The sequence below is a fragment of the Arachis ipaensis genome, chromosome B6 (genome assembly GCF_059453495.1).
Source record: "Arachis ipaensis isolate K30076 ecotype BB chromosome B6, ASM5945349v1, whole genome shotgun sequence".
Taxonomy (NCBI): Eukaryota; Viridiplantae; Streptophyta; class Magnoliopsida; order Fabales; family Fabaceae; genus Arachis; species Arachis ipaensis.
In genome coordinates this window covers 81,025,641-81,042,558 of record NC_142441.1, presented here as the reverse complement: position 1 = coordinate 81,042,558, position 16,918 = coordinate 81,025,641, and the positions used below count along the sequence as shown (strand labels likewise).

General features: G+C 39.2%; 2 non-coding genes across 2 annotated transcripts; both read right to left on the bottom strand.

The window, feature by feature from the left end:
• Positions 1-1,135: 1,135 nt before the first annotated feature.
• On the bottom strand, positions 1,136-1,239 carry LOC148561501 (small nucleolar RNA R71). Its single transcript, XR_015888282.1, has one exon. It is a non-coding gene; the product is annotated as a small nucleolar RNA R71 (small nucleolar RNA).
• Positions 1,240-14,301: 13,062 nt separating this feature from the next.
• Positions 14,302-14,409, bottom strand: LOC148561500 (small nucleolar RNA R71). Its single transcript, XR_015887735.1, has one exon. It is a non-coding gene; the product is annotated as a small nucleolar RNA R71 (small nucleolar RNA).
• Positions 14,410-16,918: the final 2,509 nt, after the last annotated feature.

Genomic DNA, 16,918 nt, shown 5'->3' with positions numbered 1-16,918 from the left:
TTTCCATTTTTTTATTTTTTTTTACTATTTTTGAAAATCCTTGCTACAATTAGTAATTTAATTCAAAATTTTCAAGTTGTTACTTGCCTATTAAGGAAGGATCAAATTTTAAATTTTAGAATCATATCTTTTATTTTCTTGTTAGTCAAGTAATCAACTTTAATTTTAAAACTTTCTCTTTTTAATTTGATTTTCAATCATATCTTCTCAATCATATCTTTTCAATCACATCTTTTTCAAAATTAATTTTCAATCATATCTTTTTGATTTCTAATTTCAAAATCTTTTCAAAAATCACTTAATTTCTTTCCCAATCTTAGTTTTCGAAAATCGTCAATAAAATTTTCAAAATTTCTTTTAATTATTTCAAAATCTTTTACTTCAATTTCGAAAATTCTTTCTGTCTTCTCACATCCTTCTATTTAAGGACTAACACTCCTCCACTATCAACAATTTGAACTCTATCCCTCTTGATAAGTTCGAATTCTTCTCTTTCTACCTTCTCCTTCTATTCTTCATTTCCTCTGACACTTCAAGGAATCTCTATACTGTAACATAGAGGATTCCATACTTTCTTGTTCTCTTCTCTTTCATATGAGCAGGAGCAAGGACAAAAGCATTCTTGTTGAGGCTGACCCTGAACCTGCAAGGACCTTGAAGCGAAAGCTAAGAGAAGCTAAAGTACAACTCTCTATAGAGGACCTAACAGAGCTTTTCAAACAAGAAGAAGCCATGGCAGCCGAAAACAACAATGTCAACAATACAAGGAAGGTGCTTGGTGACTTTACTGCACCTACTCTTAACTTCTATGGGAGAAGCATCTCAATCCCTGCTATTGGAGCAAACAACTTTGAGTTTAAGCCTCAATTAGTTTCTCTAAATGCAACAGAATTGCAAGTGTCATGGACTTTCCTTGGAAGATCCTCATCAGTTCTTAGCTGAATTCTTACAAATCTGTGATACTGTCAAGACCAATGGGGTTGACCCTGAAGTCTACAGACTTATGCTTTTCCCTTTTGCTGTAAGAGACAGAGCTAGGACATGGTTGGATTCACAACCCAAAGAAAGCCTGAACTCTTGGGAAAAGCTAGTCAATGCCTTCTTGGCAAAGTTCTTTCCACCTCAAAAATTGAGCAAGCTTAGAGTGGAAGTCCAAACCTTCAAACAGAAGGAAGGAGAATCCCTCTATGAAGCTTGGGAAAGATACAAGCAATTGATCAGAAGGTGTCCTTCTGACATGTTTTCTGAATGGAGCACCATAGGTATCTTCTATGATGGTCTGTCTGAACTGTCCAAGATGTCATTGGACAGCTCTGCTGGAGGATCTCTTCATCTGAAGAAGACGCCTATAGAAGCTCAGGAACTCATTGAGATGGGTTGCAAATAACCAATTCATGTACACTTATGAAAGGAACCCCGTGAATAATGGGACAAATCAGAAGAAAAGAGTTCTTGAGATTGATACTCTGAATGCCATACTGGCTCAGAATAAAATATTGACTCAGCAAGTCAATTTGATTTCTCAAGGTTTGTCTGGAATGCAAGCTGCACCAGCCAGTACTAAGGAAACTTCCCCTGAAAAAGAAGCTTATGATCCTGAGAACCCAGCAATGGAAGAGGTGAATTACATGGGAGATTCCTATGGAAACACCTATAATCCTTCATGGAGAAATCATCCAAATATCTCATGGAAGGACCAACAGAGGCCTCAACAAGGCTTCAATAACAATAATGGTGGAAGAAACAGGTTTAACAATAGCAAACTTTTTCCATCATCTTCTCAGCAACAGACAGAGAATTCTAAGCAAAGTCACTCTGACTTAGCACCCATAGTCTCTGATCTAATTAAAACCACTCAAAGTTTCATGACTGAAACAAGGTCCTCCATTAGAAATTTGGAGGCACAAGTAGGTCAGCTGAGTAAAAAAGTTACTGAACTCCCTCCTAGTATTCTCCCAAGCAATACAGAAGAGAATCCAAAGAGAGAGTGCAAGGCCATAAACACGTCTCACATGGTCAAACCTGGAGAGGTGGAAGAGGCAGTGATCTCAACTGAGAAAGACCTCAATGGACGTCTACTAGCCTCCATGGAATTCCCTGATGAGAAACCATGGGAATCTGAGGCTTATACAGAGACCATAGAGATTCTATTGAATTTACTCCTGCCATTCATGAGCTCTGATGAGTATTCTTCCTCTGAAGAGGATGAAGATGTTATTGAAGAGCAAGTTGCTAAGTACCTTGGAGCAATCTTGAAGCTAAACGCCAAGTTATTTAGTAATGAGACTTGGGAGAATGAACCTCCATTGCTCACTAAAGAACTGGATGACTTGACTAGGCAAAAATTACCTCTGAAGAGACAAGATCCTTGAAAGTTCTCAATACCTTGTACCATAGGCACCATGACCTTTGAGAAGGCTCTGTGTGACCTAGGGTCAAGCATAAACCTCATGCCTCTCTTTATAATGGAGAAGCTAGGGATCATTGAGGTACAAGTTGCAAGAATCTCACTGGAGATGACAGACAATTCAAAGAAACAGGCTTATGGACTTCTAGAGGATGTCTTGGTAAAGGTTGAAGGCCACTACATCCCTGCTGATTTCATAATCCTAGAGACTGGGAAGTGTATGGATGAATCCATCATCCTTAGCAGACCCTTCCTAGCCAAAACAAAAGCTGTAATTGATGTTGACAGAGGAGAATTGATCATTCAAGTGAATGAAGACTCCCTTGTGTTTAAAGCTCAAGGATATCCCTCTGTAACCATGGAGAGGAAGCATGAAGAGCTTCTCTCAATACAGAGGCAAACAGAGCCCCCACAGTCAAACTCTAAGTTTGGTGTTGAGAGGCCACAACCAAACTTTAAGTTTGGTGTTGAACCCCCACATTCAAACTCAAAAGTTTGGTGTTGGAAGGTTCCAACATTGCTCTAAATATCTGTGAGGCTCCATGAGAGCCCACTGTCAAGCTATTGACATTAAAGAAGCGCTTGTTGGGAGGCAACCCAATTTTACTTATCTATGTTATTTTCCATTGTTATTTTATGTTTTTTGTAGGTTGATGATCATGTGAAGTCACAAAAATAATTGAAAAAGCAAAAACAGACTGAAAAACAGAATGAAAAATAGAACACCTTGGAGGAGAAACTTACTAGCGTTTAAACGCCAGTAAGGGTAGCAGAATGGGTGTTAAACGCCCAGTCTGGCACCATTCTGGGTGTTTAACGCTAGAAATGGGCACCAGACTGGCGTTTAACGCCAGGAATGGGCAAGAAGCTAGCGTTAAACGCCAAAAATGGGCAGCAGCCTGGCGTTTAACGCCAGGATTGGCAGAAAGGGGCATTTTTGCACGCCACTTGGTGCAGGGATGAGATATCCTTGACACCTCAAGATCCCCACCTACCCCACCTCTCTCTCTCTTCTTCACCCATTCACCAATCACCTCAATACCTCTTCCCTAAAACCCCTCACCTATCAAATCCCACCATTCTCTTCACCACTCACATCCATCCTTCATAAAACGCCACCTACCTCACCATTCAAATTCAAACCACTTTCCCACCCAAACCCACCCATAATGGCCGAACCATACCCCCCTCTCTACTCCTATATAAACCCATCTTCGCTCCTTCATTTTCACACAACATACACACTACTTCTCCCCTTTGGCCAAAATACTAAGCCCCCTCCATCTCCTCTATTTCTTCTTCTTCTACTCTCTTCTTTCTTCTTTTGCTCGAGGACGAGCAAACCTTCTAAGTTTGGTGTGGTAAAAGCGTTGCTTTTTGTTTTTCCATAACCATTTATGGCACCTAAGGCCGGAGAAACCTCTAGAAAGAGAAAAGGGAAGGAAAAAGCTTCCACCTCCGAGTCATGGGAGATGGAGAGATTCATCTCAAGGGTGCACCAAGACCACTTCTATGAAGTTGTGGCCAAGAAGAAGGTAATCCCCGAGGTCCCTTTCAAACTCAAAAAAGGTGAATATCCGGAGATCCGACATGAGATTTGAAGAAGAGGTTGGAAGTTCTCACCAACCCCATTCAACAAGTCAGAATCTTAATGGTTCAAGAGTTCTATGCCAATGCATGGATCAACAAGAACCATGATCAAAGTGTGAACCCGGACCCAAAGAATTGGCTTACAATGGTTCGGGGGAAATGCTTAGATTTTAGTCTAGAGAATGTAAGGTTGGCATTCAACTTGCCCACGATGCAAGGAGATGCACACCCCTACACTAGAAGGGTCAACTTTGATCAAAGGTTGGACCAAGTCCTCATAGACATCTGTGAAGAGGGCGCTCAATGGAAGAGAGATTCAAGAGGGAAGCCGGTTCAACTAAGAAGGCATGACCTCAAGCCCGTGGCTAGGGGGTGGTTGGAGTTCATCCAACGCTCAATCATTCCCACTAGCAACCGGTCTGAAGTTACTATAGACCGGGCTATCATGATCCATAGCATCATGATTAGGGAGGAAGTAGAAGTTCATGAAGTTATATCCCAAGAACTCTACAAGGTGGCAGACAAGTCCTCTACTTTGGCAAGGTTAGCCTTTCCTCATCTTATTTGTCACCTCTGCAATTCTGCTAGAATTGACATAGAGGAAGACATCCTCATTGATGAGGATAAGCCCATCACTAAGAAAAGGATGGAGCAAACAAGAGATCCCACTCATAGACATGAGGAAATTCCTCACCATGAAATCCCTGAGATGCCTCAAGGGATGCATTTTCCTCCATAAAACTATTGGGAGCAAATCAACACCTCCCTAGGAGAATTAAGTTCCAACATGGGACAACTAAGGGTGTAGCACCAAGAGCATTCCATCCTCCTCCATGAAATTAGAGAAGATCAAAGAGTCATGAGAAAGGAGCAACAAAGACAAGGAAGGGACATTGAGGAGCTCAAGCACTCCATTAGATCTTCATGAGGAAGAACAAGCCGCGATCACTAAGGTGGACCCGTTCTTTAATCTCCTTATTCTTTATTTTCTGTTTTTTGAATTTTTATGCTTTGTGTGTATTTATGCTTGTGTCTTTATTAGATGATCACTAGTATCTAAGTGTCTATGCCTTAAAGCAATGAAAATGAATCCATCACCTTTCTTAAATGGAAAATATTTTTAATTGAAAAAGAAAAAGAAGTGCATGAATTTTGAATTTTATAACAGATTAATTATTTTGATGTGGTGGCAATACTTTTGTCTTTCTGAATGAATGCTTGAACAGTGCATATTTTTGAATTTGATTGTTCATGAATGTTAAAATTGTTGGCTCTTGAAAGAATGATGGAAAAGTAGAAATGTTATTTGATAATCTAAAAAATCATAAAATTGATTCTTGAAGCAAGAAAAAGTAGTGAAAAGCTTGCAGAAAAAAATATATATATCCGAAAAAAAAAAGAGAGAAAGAAAAGAAAAAAAAAGCAAGCAGAAAAATCCAATAACCCTTTAAACCAAAAGGCAAGGGTAAAATAAAAAGGATCCAAGGCTTTGAGCATCAGTGGATAGGAGGGCCCACATGAATAAAATCCTGGCCTAAGTGGCTAAACCAAACTGTTCCTAACCATGTGCTTGTGGCGTGAAGGTTTACATGCAAAGATGCAAACAAGTCTAGGAACCTTGAGTATATTCTCTTTCCCACAGCACCATTGAGCAGTTGAGGGAAGGGAGCACAGAGCTTCAACAACTCTTGTTGTGAGATTTCTCGTTCTTGGTGATCTCTATCCTCCTCCTTTGAGTTGTCTTCAGGTTGTTTGCAAAATTTGCCTTGCTTGTCTTCAGTCTCTTGATCACTCGTAGTGACCATTTTGCAATCGTCCCATCTTACTTTCTTTGCTTCTCCCTTGGGGTTTTTCTCCGTGTCACTTGGGAAGCTATCGGTAGGTTTGGGAATCTTCTCAGCTAAATATCCCACCTGGAATTCCAGCTTCCTAATGGTCTCTCCCTGGTTCTTAACATTGGCTCGCACTTCCTCTTTGAACACCTTATTTTCTTGAATCTCTTGGCATATTCCTTCAAGTAAGACTTCAATCTCAGAGAGCTTGTCATCAATTGATGGGAGATTCGGAGCAGATGTGCTATTTTGGTTTTGATAAGTATATGAAGAAGTGTTGTTGTGGGGTTTTGAGACGTCCTCTGTGTGAATTGCTGGTGAGCTGCATTGTTGTTAGAGTTGTAACGTCTCTGGTCTTGGTTTTGATCTTGCTCACTTCCCCACCCAAAGTTTGGGTGGTTTCTCCATCCAGGGTTGTAGGTCTTGGAGTATGGATCATAGTTTTTCCTTGTTGAACTCCCAATGTAGTTGGCTTGCTCCTGACTCACCTCTGCTTCTTCATTCACTCCTTCTTGGATTGTTGATGAAGTGGAGATTGCTGCTACTTAGTTCATCTCCATCTTCTTGGTGAGGTCAGCCAGCTGCTGCGTAATGAGCTTGTTTTGGGCCAACAGAGCATCTACATTGTTTAGCTCCATTACTCCTCTTGTGTTCCCTCTTTCGAAAGCATAGAAGTAGTCGTTCTCTGCTACTATTTCAATAACATCTATGGCTTCCTCAATGGTCTTCTTGAACACTTCCTCCAAACGAACAGTTGTTCTGAACAAGGGTGATGAGCTGTGGTTTAAGTTCAAAGTTGTTGGCATGGATTGTTGGCTTTTGGATGCAACTTCCACAATTGCCTGGGTTTGGATTGATGTAAGAGCCCAAAACTCTTCTATCCTCCCCAGCATGATTTGCTCTACCTCCTCCCCCATGGTTGTGATCTTCTTCTTCATGATGGTTTTTCATGTTGTCTTCCATGTTTGTTTCAAAGAATTCCTATTCTTCCTCAGCACCAACCACTTTCTTTCCTCTTGCCTCCCTCCTTAATCTAAGGAAGGTCCTCTCAGGTTCAGAATCGAAGGAAGTTGAAGCCCCGCTTCTTCTCCCTGTCATACAACCATCAAGTGCAAGCAAGAAAAGATAGGTGCAGAAAGTATTTCTGTCAGAATTACTGTTAGTTGTGGGTGATGCAATATATCAAACAGTTAGTGGGTTAGCAAACAGAATTGAAAATAACTAAGAAGAACAAAAGAGTAGACGGGAAAGGGAAGAAGTTTAACTAAAACAAAAAGTAAATCACTAAAACAGAAAATGAAATTCACAAAATAAAAATGCTCAATCTAGTGATCTTCCAATTTAATCATTGTTGATGCACAATCAATCCCCGGCAACGGTGCCATAAACTTGATGCACGGAAAACTTGTCTCACAACAAATCTCCCTTCGACAAGTCTACCGAATTTGTCGTCAAGTAAAAACTCACAATAGAGTGAGGTCGAATCCCACAGGGATTGATTGATCAAGCAACTTTAATTAGAAGAATGTTCTAGTTGAGCGAATCCAGAATATTGGTTGAGAGTTGCAGAAAATAAAATGGCGGGAATGTAAATAACAGAAAAGTAAATGCTAGGATTAAAGGATTGGAAGTAAATAACTGAAAATAAATTGCAGAATTGTAAATAGGAATGGGGGATTTGCTCATAAAAGTAAATGGCAGAAATTAAAGAGAATGGGTAAGATCAGAGATGGGGAGTTCATTGGGCTTAGGAGATGTTGCAATTCTCCGGATCAAGTTCATTTTCATCTCTTCCTTAATCAATGCACTCATTGATCTCCTTGGCAATCTTAAGTGATTGAATTACAATTTCTTACAATTCAATCTCTCAAATCTTGATCAATAGCTAATTCCTTGGTCAATTGCTCATGAGAAGAGATGAAGTATGGTCACTGATTATACCACATGCATTTCCCAAATCAAGTATTGAGAGGGTTATAGTCACTTACCCATCCAAACCCAATTTGGTCCAGCATGAGAAAGCATTTCTAGCTTAATCTCTTCATTCCTCTTTCATGGTTCAAAAGAGATCCAAGTTTGAATAGCTTCTCTTCCAAGATAACTACTCAATTGGATGAAGATCGAAAGCTTTCAAGTAAAATCAAGAGAAAAGATAGAAGAAGAATAATGAAAATTAGTATTGATCCATCAAATTACAACAGAGCTCCCTAACCCAATGAAAGGGGTTTAGTTGTTCATAGCTCTAGAAAATGAAAACAAAGATGGAGAATACATCATAAAACTAGAAAATGCAGAGAAAGTAAAATACAGAGAGTAGTTCTCCTCTTCCAGCCTCCTCAAAACTCTCTTTTACAATTCAAAGCTACTCCTATATATACTACTCTTCTCAGCTTCTAGTTTGCTCTTCAAGTCTTGGGCCTTTGGATCTTGAGTTTGAAGCAGTTCTTTTCTTCATTTGTGCTTGGCTTTACTTGCAGAGAGAAAGTGTTAAGTGGGCAGAGACTTTAGCTCAGGGCGTAAGGGGTGTTAATCATTTAGTGAAAGTATAAGTTCGGGAACGTTAGTGACACTTAACATTTTCACTAACGTTCCAATGTACCCCCTTGCCTCACGTTAGATCCCACGTTAACTAGGTTAACGTGGCTTCTAACGTGGCCTTGCCAACCTTCGAGAACGTTAGTGACACTCAACATTGTCACTAACGTTCTAGTGTGCCCCTTTTTGCTTCACGTTAAAGCCCACGTTAACTAGGTTAACGTGGCTTCTAACGTGGCCTTGCCAACCTTCGAGAACGTTAGTGACACTCAACATTGTCATTAACGTTCCAATGTGCCCCTAGATCTCACGTTAAAGTCCACGTTAACTAGGTTAACGTGGCTTCTAACGTGGCCATTCTTAGCCATCCCAACGTTAGTGACAATGTTGAGTGTCACTAACGTTGGCTCATCATTCATTCCTCATCGTTAGCTTCCACATTAACTAAGTTAACGTGGAAGTTAACGTGGCTCCTTGGGGGTTTGTGTGGTTGCTTCCAACGTTAGTGACAATGTTGAGTGTCACTAACGTTATCGACAACTCTCACTTTTTACGTTAGCTCCTACGTTAACCAAGTTAACGTGGGAGTTAACGTGGTGTGTTGCATCCTTAGGCCAACGTTAGTGACAATGTTGAATGTCACTAACGTTGGCTTCTCTTCCCCCTTTAACGTTAGAGGTCACGTTAACTAGGTTAACGTGGGCTCTAACGTGGCCACTCATGAGTGTTTGCCAACGTTAGTGACAATGTTAAGTGTCACTAACGTTGGCTCAACTTCCCTTTTCCACGTTAGAGTTCACGTTAACTTAGTTAACGTGACTCTTAACGTGGGCAATGATGGCTTTGAGAGTGTCATTGGCAATCACTTTTCTCATTAATCTTGCAAGTTTCCTCCCTTTCCTTGCTTCCTTTGGTCCTGAAATCAAGCAATAGAGTGCATCAAAGTTCTAGTCCAAGTCATGGGCAATGCAACATACAATTTGTCACTAAACTTATGCAAAATCCTCATGAAATAATGTGAAATGCACAATGTATGCTTGAATCAAGGTGTAAGTGAATATCTACCCAAAACTAGCTTATTTCCTAAGGAAATGCATGAAACTAACCTAAAAACAGTAAAGAAAAGGTCAGTAAAACTGGCCAGGATGCCCTGGCATCAGGTGTCAAGTGAAAACTTGAGACTGAGCGGTTAAAGTCGTGGTCCAAAGCAAAAAGAGTGTGCTTAAGAGCCCTGGACACCTCTCACTGGGGACTTTAGCAAAGCTGAGTCACAATCTGAAAAGGTTCACCCAGTCATGTGTCTGTGGCATTTATGTATCCGGTGGTAATACTGGAAAACAAAATGCTTAGGGTCACGGCCAAGACTAATAAAGTAGCCGTGTTCAAGAATCAACATACTTAACTAGGAAAATCAATAACACTATCTGGATTCTGAGTTCCTATAGATGCCAATCATTCTGAACTTCAAGGGATAAAGTGAGATGCCAAAACTGTTCAGAAGCAAAAAGCTAAAAGCCCTGCTCATCTAATTAATACTGATCTTCATAGATGTTTTTGGAATTCATTGTACATTCTATTCTTTTTATCTTATATGATTTTCAGTTGCTTGGGGACAAGCAACAATTTAAGTTTGGTGTTGTGATGAGCGGATAATTTATACGCTTTTTGGCATTGTTTTTAGTATGTTTTAGTTAGTTTTTATTATGTTTTTATTAGTTTTTATTTAAAAATCACATTTTTGGACTTAACTATGAGTTTGTATGTTTTTCTGTGATTTCAGGTATTTTCTGGCCGAAATTAAGGGACCTGAGCAAAAATCTGATTCAGAGGCTGAAAAAGGACTGCAGATACTGTTGGATTATGACCTCCCTGCACTCAAAGTAGATTTTTTGGAACTACAGAAGCCCAATAGGTGCGCTCTAAATTGCGTTGGAAAGTAGACATCCTGGGCTTTTGATGAGCGGATAATTTATATGCTTTTTGACATTGTTTTTAGTATGTTTTTAGTAGGATCTAGTTACTTTTAGGGATGTTTTCATTAGTTTTAATGTTAAATTCACATTTCTGGACTTTACTATGAGTTTGTGTGTTTTTCTGTGATTTCAGGTATTTTCTGGCTGAAATTGAGGGACTTGAGCAAAAATCAGATTCAGAGGTTGAAGAAGGACTGCTGATGCTGTTGGATTCTGACCTCCCTGCACTCAAAGTGGATTTTCTGGAGCTAAAGAACTCGAAATGGCGCGCTTCCAATTGCGTTGGAAAGTAGACATCCAGGGCTTTCCAGCAATATATAATAGTCCATACTTTGGCCAAGAATAAATGACGTAAACTGGCGTTCAACGCCAGCTTTCTGCCCAAATCTGGCGTCCAGTGCCAGAAAAGGAGCCAAAACTAGAGTTGAACGCCCAAACTGGCACAAAAGCTGGCGTTGAACTCCAAGAAAGACCTCTACACGTGCAACACTCAAGCTCAGCCCAAACACACACCAAGTGGGCCCCGGAAGTGGATTTATGCATCAATTACTTACTCATGTAAACCCTAGTAGCTAGTTTATTATAAATAGGACCTTTTACTATTGTATTAGTCATCTTAGGAACCATCTTTGAATCTTTTGATCATCTTTGGATGACTGGTTCTTAGATCAGAGGGGCTGGCCATTCGGCCATGTCTGGACATATCACTTATGTATTTTTAACGGTAGAGTTTCTACACTCCATAGATTAAGGTGTGGAGCTCTGCTGTTCCTCAATGATTAATGCAAAGTACTACTGTTTCCTATTCAATTCTTCTTATTTTGCTTCTAAGATATTCATTCGCACTTCAACCTGAATGTGATGAACGTGACAATCATCATCATTCCCTATGAACGCGTGCCTGACAACCACTTCCGTTCTACATTCGAATTGAATGAGTATCTCTTAGATCTCTTAATCGGAATCTTCGTGGTGTAAGCTAGAATGATGGCGGCATTCAAGAGAATCCGGAAAGTCTAAACCTTGTCTGTGGTATTCCGAGTAGGATTCAATGATTGAATGACTGTGACGAGCTTCAAACTCGCGAGTGCTGGGCGTTAGTGACAAACGCAAAAGGAGGGTGAATCCTATTCCAGCATGATCGAGAATCGACCGATGATTAGCCGTGCTGTGATAGAGCATGTGAGCATATTTTTCACTGAGAGGAGGGGTTGTAGCCACTGACAATGGTGATGCCCTTGCATAAAGCCAGCCATGGAAAGGAGTAAGACTGATTGGATGAAGATAGCAGGAAAGCAGAGGTTCAGAGGAACGAAAGCATCTCCATTCGCTTATCTGAAATTCTCACCAATGAATTACATAAGTATTTCTATCCCTATTCTATTAATTAATATTCGAAAACACCATTATCAATTATGTAAATGCCTAACTGAGATTTGCAAGGTGACCATAGCTTGCTTCATACCAACAATCTCCGTGGGATTCGACCCTTACTCACGTAAGGTATTACTTGGATGACCCAGTGCACTTGCTGGTTAGTTACACGGAGTTGTGAACCATGGTCTTGGCATCATGTTTTTAGCGCCATGTCCAGGGAAAGAAAGAGGAATGAATTTTACATAATTAAAGTGTAATCACGATTCCGCGTACCAAGTTTTTGGTGCCGTTGCCTGGGATTGTTCGAGTTTGGACAATTGACGGTTCATCTTGTTGCTCAGATTAGGTAATTTTCTTTTTGTTTTCCTTTCAAAAATTTTTCACTTGTTTTCGAAAAAAAAATGTTTTCAAGAATATTATTTTTCTTAAGAATTTTTAAGAATGAATTCTAGTGTTTCATGAAGCATGTTGAAGCCTATCTGGCTGTAAAGCCATACCCAAACTGCTTTGGGATTGGTCTTCAACTAATCACCTCAATGGAGTCATGCCCAATTCTTCTGGATAGGGCATGTTAGGCTTGTCATGTCTGAATTACACTCATATTTTTATTAAAGCTTGGCTGGCTATTAAGCCATGCCTGACCCTTTGATTGGAGCTTTAAGACTAACATGGCAAGATTCCTGGAATTCATATTAAAAATTTTGGAATCCTTATTTTTATTTTTCACAATAATTTTCGAAAAAAATTAAAAGAAAATACAAAAAAATCATAAAATCATAAAAATCAAAAATAGTTTGTATTTCTTGTTTGAGTCTTGAGTCATATCATAAGTTTGGTGTCAATTGCATACGCATCTTGCATTTTTCGAAAATTTCATGCATTCATAGTGTTCTTCATGATCTTCAAGTTGTTCTTGGTCAGTCTTCTTGTTTGATCTTGATGTTTTCTTGTTTTGTGTCTTTTCTTGTTTTACATGTGCATTTTTTATTAGAGTCTAAACATGAAAGATTTCTAAGTTTGGTGTCTTGCATGTTTTCTTTGCATATAAAATTTTTCAAAAATATGTTCTTGATGTTTATCATGATATTCACGGTGTTCTTGGTGTTCATCTTGACATTCATAGCATTCGTGCATACATTCATAGTTTTGATCTAAAATTTGCATGCATTGCATCTTTTTCATGTTTTTCTCTCTCATCAAAAAAAAAAATTTTCAAAAATAAAAAAAAATATCTTTCCATTTTTCTTCTCATCAAATTCGAAAATTAGATTTGATTTTTTTTCAAAAATTTTTAAAATCAAGTTGTTTTTATGAGTCAAATCAAATTTTCATTTTAAAAAAATCTTATCTTTTTCAAAATCTTTTTCAAAAATCAAATCTTTTTTATTTTTCTTAGTTATTTTCGAAAATTACAAAAATATTTTTCAAAAATCTTTTCTTAATTTTGTCTCATAATTTTCGAAAATAACATCATCAAGTAATGTTTTGATTCAAAAATTTCAAGTTTGTTACTTGCTTGTTAAGAAAGATTCAAGCTTTAAGTTCTAGAATCATATCTTGTGATTTCTTGTGAATCAAGTCATTAATTGTGACTTTTAAAAAATCAAATCTTTTTCAAAACTAATTTCTATCATATCTTTTTAAAAAATATCTTCTCATCATATCTTTTTCAAAAATTTGATTTCAAAATATATTTTCTAACTTCCTAACTTCTTATCTTTTCAAAATTGATTTTCAAAATTTGTTTCAACTAACTAACTAACTTTTTGTTTGTTTCTTATCTTTTTCAAAACCACCTAACTAACTCTCTCTCTCTAATTTTCGAAAATATCTTCCCTCTTTTTCAAAATTTCTTTTTAATTAACTAATTATTTTAATCTTTGATTTAAAAAAAAATTCGAAAATTACTAACATTTTTCAAAAATTATTTTCGAAAATTTTCTTCTCTCTCATCTCCTTCTATTTGTTTATTCATCTACTAACATCTCTCCCTCTATTCAAAAAAAAAGGGATCTCTATTATTATTATTTTTCTGTGCCCTCTTCTTTGTCATATGAGCAGGAGCAAGGACAAGAATATTCTTGTTGAAGCAGATCCAGATCCTGAAAGGACTCTGAAGAGAAAACTAAGAGAAGCTGAATTACAACAAACCAGCAAGCACCTGTCAGAAATTATCAAACAGGAAAAGAAGATGGCAGCTGAAAATAATAATAATGCAAGGAGAATGCTTGGTGACTTTACTGCACCTAATTCCAATTTACATGGAAGAAGCATCTCCATTCCTGCCATTGGAGCAAACAATTTTGAGCTGAAACCTCAATTAGTTTCTCTGATGTAGCAGAACTGCAAGTTTCATGGACTTCCATCTGAAGATCCTTTTCAGTTCTTAATTGAATTCTTGCAGATATGTGATACTGTTAAGACTAATGGAGTAGATCCCGAAGTCTACAGGCTCATGCTTTTCCCTTTTCCTGTAAGAGACAGAGCTAGAGTATGGTTGGACTCTCAACCTAAGGATAGCCTGAACTCTTGGGATAAGCTGGTCAAGGCTTGCCTAGCCAAGTTCTTTCCTCCTCAAAAGCTGAGCAAGCTTAGAGTGGATGTTCAAACCTTCAGACAGAAAGAAGGTGAATCCCTCTATGAAGCTTGGGAAAGATACAAACAGTTGACCAAAAAGTGTCCTTCTGACATGCTTTCAGAATGGACCATCCTGGATATATTCTATGATGGTTTATCTGAGCTATCAAAGATGTCACTGGACACTTCTGCAGGTGGATCCACTCACCTAAAGAAAACGCCTGCAGAAGCTCAAGAACTCATTGACATGGTTGCTAATAACCAGTTCATGTACACTTCCGAAAGAAATCCTGTGAGTAATGGGACGCCTATGAAGAAGGGAGTTCTTGAAGTTGATACTCTGAATGCCATATTGGCTCAGAATAAAATATTGACTCAGCAAGTCAATATGATCTCTCAGAGTCTGCATGGAATGCAAGTTGCATCCAACAGTACTCAAGAGGCTTCTTATGAAGAAGAAGCTTATGATCCTGAGATCCCTGCAATAGCAAAGGTGAATTACTTAGGTGAACCTTATGGAAACACCTATAACTCATCATGGAGAAATCATCCAAATTTCTCATGGAAGGATCAAAAGCCTCAACAAGGCTTTAATAATGGTGGAAGAAACAGGTTTAACAATAATAAACCTTATCCATCATCCACTCAGCAACAGACAGAGAACTCTGAACAAAATACTTCTAATTTAACAAACTTAGTCTCTGGTCTATCTAAGGCCACTGTAAGTTTCATGAATGAAACAAGATCTTCCATTAGAAATCTAGAAGCACAAGTGGGTCAGCTGAGTAAAAGGATCACTGAAATCCCTCCCAGTACTCTCCCAAGCACTACAAAAGAAAACCCAAAAGGAGAGTGCAAGGCCATTGACATAAGCACCATGGCCGAACCTACAAGGGGAGTGGAGGACGTGAATCCCAAGGAGGAAGACCTCCTGGGACGTCCAGTGATCAATAAGGAGCTTCCCTCTGAGGAACTAAAGGACTCTGAGGATCATCTAGAGACCATAGAGATTCCATTGAACCTCCTTATGCCATTCATGAGCTTTGATGAGTATTCCTCTTCTGAAGAGAATCAGGATGTTACTGAAGAGCAAACTGCCAAGTTTCTTGGTGCAATCATGAAGCTGAATGCCAAATTATTTGGCATTGATGCTTGGGAAGTTGAACCTCCCTTGTTCATCAATGAACTAAGTGATCTGGATCAACTGACATTGCCTCAGAAGAGACAGGATCCTGGAAAGTTCATAATACCTTGTACTATAGGCACCATGATCTTTAAGGCTCTGTGTGACCTTGGTTCAGGGATAAACCTCATGCCCCTCTCTGTAATAGAGAAACTGGGAATCTATGGGGTGCAAGCTGCTAAAATCTCATTAGAGATGGCAGACAATTCAAGAAAACAGGCATATGGACAAGTAGAGGACTTATTAGTAAAGGTTGAAGGCCTTTACATCCCTGCTGATTTCATAGTCTTGGATACTAGAAAGGAAGAGGATGAATCCATCATCCTAGGAAGACCTTTCCTGGCCACAGCAAGAGCTGTGATTGATGTTGACAGAGGTGAACTAGTCCTTCAATGGAATGAGGACTCCCTTGTGTTTAAAACTCAAGGATCTCCCTCTGCAACCATGGAGAGGAAGCATGAAAAGCTTCTCTCAAAGCAGAGTCAACCAAAGCCCCCACAGTCAAACTCTAAGTTTGGTGTTGGGAGGCCACAACCAAACTCTAAGTTTGGTGTTGAACTCCCATATCCAAACTCTAAGTTTGGTGTTGGGAGGCCACAACCAAACTCTAAGTTTGGTGTTGAACTCCCATATCCAAACTCTAAGTTTGGTGTTGGAGAGTCTCAACAATGCTCTGAACATTTGTGAGGCTCCATGAGAGCCCACTGTCAAGCTATTGACATTAAAGAAGCGCTTGTTGGGAGGCAACCCAATTTTTATTTATCTAACTATATTTTTCTTAGTTATATGTCTTTATAGGTTCATGATCATGTGGAGTCACAAAATAAAGAGAAAAATTGAAGACGGAATCAAAAACAGCAGAAGAAAAATCACACCCTGGAGGAGCATCTGCCTGGCGTTCAACGCCAGAAGAGAGCATGGTTCTGGCGCTGAACGCCCAAAATGGGCAGCATCCTGGCACTGAACGCCCAGAACAAGCATGGTTCTGGCGTTCAATGCCAGAAAAGGCAGTAAATGGGCGTTGAACGCCCAAAATGGGCACCAACCTGGTGCTGAACGCCCAGAGTTGTGTGCAAGGGCATTTTACATGCCTAAATTGGTGCAGGGATGTAAATGTCTTGACACCTTAGGATCTGTGGACCCCACAGGATCATCTCAGGATCTGTGGACCCCACAGGATCCCCACCTACCTCATCATCTCTCTTTCCATTCATGATCATCCCTTCTGTTTTCCATTTACCACTCACATCCATACACCCACTACCTTCAAAATTCAACATCTCTCTCCCACCCAATCCCACCCATATGGCCGAATACACACACACATCCATCTCCTCCATATCTTCTTTTTCTTCTTCTATTCTTTCTTCTTTTGCTCGAGGGCGAGCAACATTCTAAGTTTGGTGTGGTAAAAGCATAGCTTTTTTTGTTTTTTCCATAACCA